This window comes from Morus notabilis, unplaced genomic scaffold, assembly GCF_000414095.1.
Source record: "Morus notabilis unplaced genomic scaffold, ASM41409v2 Scaffold652, whole genome shotgun sequence".
Classification (NCBI taxonomy): Eukaryota; Viridiplantae; Streptophyta; class Magnoliopsida; order Rosales; family Moraceae; genus Morus; species Morus notabilis.
This window is the reverse complement of record NW_010361307.1, coordinates 1,723-6,466: the sequence shown is the minus strand read 5'-3', so window position 1 is coordinate 6,466 and position 4,744 is coordinate 1,723. Positions and strand designations below refer to the sequence as shown.

Sequence of the window (4,744 nt, the reverse complement as noted above, 5' to 3'; positions counted from 1 at the left end):
AAAGTAAGAATTAGAAAATCACAAAAATAAGAGAAAGTAATCAGTGACGAGTCTTACCTACTCGTTTTGAAATTGTAATTTGGATAATAGAAAGCGAAATGTCCAAAGTCTGGGAAGAGAAGAGAAAAGAAGAAACTTACATAACAGATATTAGAGAGTTCTTTAAGCTCAACCAATGACAGCACGATGAACGACAACTTTCACTTCACCATCTTCTTCGTCATCGTCGTCGTTTGGGTTTTGGGGGTTCTTTCGCTTTGGATTTCACAGCATTTGCCACATCCTGGAACTTGAAAAGATGCAATGTGCCTGCTTCAAATAAAAAAGTACACCATGTAACACCACCATGTAACACCAGCATTTACAAACAATGTACAATCCATAACTACTCGGTGTACATTGTAAATTTAATTTGACTCAAATTTGTCAATCAAATGTGTGAGAAACTTACTCTACTTGGTGTATGATGATCGCCGTTCTATATACTTCTATCTAAATATCATTGTCTAAGATTATACAGGCACTCAAATAAAATAGGTCGTAAAGAAACAATTTAAATGAATTTCAATTAAACAGAAACAAGACACCCATTTTTCCAATTTGGAATTTGAATAATTGAAAGAAATAAAGTAAGAATTAGAAAATCACAAAAATAAGAGAAAGTAATCAGTGACGAGTCTTACCTACTCGTTTTGAAATTGTAATTTGGATAATAGAAAGCGAAATGTCCAAAGTCTGAGAAGAGAAGAGAAAAGAAGAAACTTACATAACAGATATTAGAGAGTTCTTTAAGCTCAACCAATGACAGCACGATGAACGATAACTTTCACTTCACCATCTTCTTCGTCATCGTCGTCGTTTGGGTTTTGGGGGTTCTTTCGCTTTGGATTTCACAGCATTTGCCACATCCTGGAACTTGAAAAGATGCAATGTGCCTGCTTCAAATAAAAAAGTACACCATGTAACACCAGCATTTTAGGTTTTTATGTTTTGTACTTTAGTCTCTTAACTTGTTTTATTTGATAATTTAATCCCATAAACTACATCATGTTTAATACACTGGATTGGAACTCAATATTGATTAGGAGCTCATCTTTAGCATCCAATTGCGAAATCATGAGTGAGATGACTCCTTCATTTAGCATTATGATGCTAAAGATTTCCACTCTGTGAAGTGGGTACAGGTTGGCAGAGGAGTTGAAGTATGTGCACTTGTTCAAACATGTGGTCGTGGAATAAGCTGGGGAGGTTAAACTTACCAAGTGAAATTAAAAACTTTTTGAGCAGCAGGCCATTCATTCTATTATCCCTAGTTATAGTTTCTCTAAGTCGGCATGGAATCGACATATCGACCACTTGCCCGAGATGTGGAGAACGGGATGAGACCATTTGGCATGCACTTTGGGCGTGCCCGAAGTCTACAGCAGTTTGGAATACTAGTGTTGTGTTGTTATTATTGAAAAAATTGAGGGTAAGGGCTGCTACTTTTGGTGGTTTGTTTTTGGAAGTAGCTAGGACGAGGTCAGTCTGTTATGGACTTGGAAGTCTTTATAATGATAGCTTGGTAATTATGGTGGGCGTGGAATGTAATGTACTGGTGTTTGACAAGCGCATACTAAGCTCTCTGAATTTTTTGGATATGGCGGGGAGATTCCTTAGGGGCTTCTAGCAACGTAACGAATTAGACACGGTTCGGAATCCCACTAGTTCTGGCTCATGTCTTAGCTAACTATGCTTTTTACTGATGAACTAGTTTGCTTTGCAACAGATGCTATTCCCATTTGTATTTTTTTTTTTTTTTTTTTTGAGAAGAAAGTATCAAAAGATACAATCCATGGTGGAAAGAAATCCAACCAAATAATGTCTTTTTCTATCCAAAGAGCAAGTAAGAATAAATCATGTGATGTTAGGAAAACAACACATAAGATTTATTGACATAAACATCATAAGATCAAGAGGCTATTGAAGATACCATTTCGAACCTGCAAAGTATGTAAATATATGAAAAAGTAAAAAAAAGAAAAAAATTAGATTATTGAAATTTTAAGAAAACAAGACGGATGAACTTATCTTATATTGAGATAGGATTGCATTGTGATGTACGAGAATAATATCAGTTGCAACAAAACAGAGAGAAAATATAAGAGTAAAGTATAACTATGATACAAGACAATGGCATAGGTTATTACATACAGATAGACAGCAACTTGTGTAGCAGAATGTGAGTCAATTGGCAAAATCAATTAGGTAAAGGAACAAGCAAAAAACCTTGGCATAATGCAACAAATACAGAAACTAACTGAAGCAAAACCGAGATAAACAAGGATAAACTCAAAGATATTTCAAGAAAAAATGCCATATAGTGGGAATACATATGGATTACAAAAGAAGCTCCAACCAAATCTAGTTACCAAACAAAGAAAGAGGAAAATAATCCTAATCTATACAAATCATCAAAAACCATTAACACAGTGCTTAATACAAACACTTGATCTCTAACATATTCAGGTCAGTATCGATACTACTATACTATTATAGTACAAACATAAATTAGTAAGGAAAACATAAAAGAAATTGTAGAACTTCACTACTTTCTAAAGTAACGGGAAGATAATCAATACATCATAATAAAACAATCAAATTATGCAAAGTAGTACCATACTCTAATTGAATTACCCAAAGAAAAAACAAATTTACATAAACAAATTTACTTCTGAATGTCAAAACATATTCTTAAATAAAGCAAAATATGAACAAAGTGACGATAATATATATATATATATATAAACACACACACTTGTAAATCTCCATGAGATGAGACTCAAACCGAGAGGATCCAATTAGTGATTAAAGGCAAATGCTGCGTTAGAACAGTACAGAATCAACTTCCAATCAAGCAGAGATCGGAGATATCAAACAAGAGTTGAACACAACTTTCAAGATGGGAGGTTCGATGAAAGGTCGATTCAAATAAGAAAACGGTTACAAATGATTCGACAAACAGAAAAACCATCACAAAGGTTATAAGAAAACGGTTAAAAATGATTCGACAGACAGAAAACCCATCACAAAGGTTATAAGAAAACGGTTACAATTGATTCTACAGACAGGAAAACCATCACAAAGGTTATAAGAAAACGGTTACAATTGATTCTACAGACAGGAAAACCATCACAAAGGTTATAAGAAAACGGTTACAAATGATTCAAATATGAAAGAATTAAGGTTACATAAAATTTGTAGATTTCCCAAACAAACATATCGAAAGTTTCAATAAAATCAGAGAGAGAGACCTTTTCGGAATAGAGGCAATCGAAGGAACGCAGGGACCAGAATGAGAGCAATCGAAGGTGGCGTTACTTCCTCGGGGGTTTCTTTGGAACTCAGCAGAACTCTATCCCCAATTCTTCCGATTTGGGCGTGAAGGGATAGTATTATTCGGAGACCAAAGACGACAACTTTACCAGATTCTTAGACGAGAGAGAGAGCAGCGAAATCGAAGAAGAAGAAGATTTGCTGCTGCTGTATATGTAATGGGAACGAGTGTTGTTGTGTTTCTGAGTTTGGCTGTAAATGTAATGGGAACCCTAGCCCCACATCGAAAAAGGAAAAACGCCAAACGGGAGTTAAAGTTCAAAACTTCAAACAAAATCCCCCACCTCTGAAAGCAATCTGGCTATTCTATAACCAAGAAAATGAATGTTTTTAGCCGATTTGGCTGCTTAATGAATGCCTTGAATTTCCAAAAATAAAATAAAAAAACCAAAAAAAAAAAAAAAGGAGCAAAAAAACACCCGTCACTTGACCCATTTTTTTCAATCAAATCACTGATTAACGATTTATCAAACACACTGAAAATCACTAGAATTGGAACATGTCCAAAGCACGAGAATCTTGGGAATAAAATGATCAAGAAATAGTTAAGGTATTAGGCTTACCACTGAGCACAACAGCGGTGATAGTAGGCAGAGCGCCAGCGACTTAAGTACGGAAACGGCGCCGTGGGCAACGCAGAGGCGGCACGGTGAGTGGCCACAGCACTGATCGGTAAGCACAGTGAAATGACGCTGGGTGAATTGTGTTTTAATTTTGAATTTTGAACGATATAAAGTTTATAAACCATAAAGAGGGCTGAGTGAATATAAGTCCTGTTTGATCCCGTTTTTATTTTTCACGTTTTTAAAAAATAAATAAATAAAAATATTTTTAAAACAGTATTTAACGTAATAAAGATAAAAAATAAAAATAAAATAATTTTTTTATTTAGTGTAAAATAAGAAAGAAATAAAAAATAATTTTTAGTCATTTTTTATTTTAGTTTTTATTTTCTCATTTCTCGAGCAGAGAAATATTAATAGATTTTTTATGCTAAAAATAACCTCTTGATAAAACTACCGAACGCATTTTTAAAAATAATTTATGTCTGAGATTAAAACTTTTTCATTTTCATTTTCATATAAAAAATAAAATCATTTTAAAACGAATTCCAAACGCGCTTATAAGTTTAGCTATTTGGTGTGCTAGGCTGTATTTTATTAGTGTGGAACTGATTGGGTAAATTTTATTTTTGCCTATGAATTTTGGTCTTTTGTCTCTTTGGTCCCCAAACTTTGAAAATTAGTTTGCGCATCCCATGAACTTTGAAACGTTATTCACTTTAAACATCTTATTTATTTGATTAACGGATTTAATGATTTGGCAATTGTTAGAGAGATAGTTTAATAAATTATTTGCATAAATGCTC

The 4,744-nt window shown here is 33.9% G+C and overlaps 1 long non-coding RNA gene across 1 annotated transcript in view; it reads right to left on the bottom strand.

Annotated features, from left to right (window-relative positions):
* Positions 1-4,087, bottom strand: part of LOC112091833 — a 5,304-nt gene extending 1,217 nt beyond the window's left edge. The window contains exons 1-3 of the long non-coding RNA XR_002902319.1: positions 3,939-4,087; positions 767-935; positions 141-309 (exon numbers count right to left, since the gene is read on the bottom strand). This is a non-coding gene — a long non-coding RNA (uncharacterized LOC112091833). The remainder of the gene's footprint in view (positions 1-140; positions 310-766; positions 936-3,938) is intronic.
* Between the last annotated feature and the right edge of the window lie 657 nt (positions 4,088-4,744).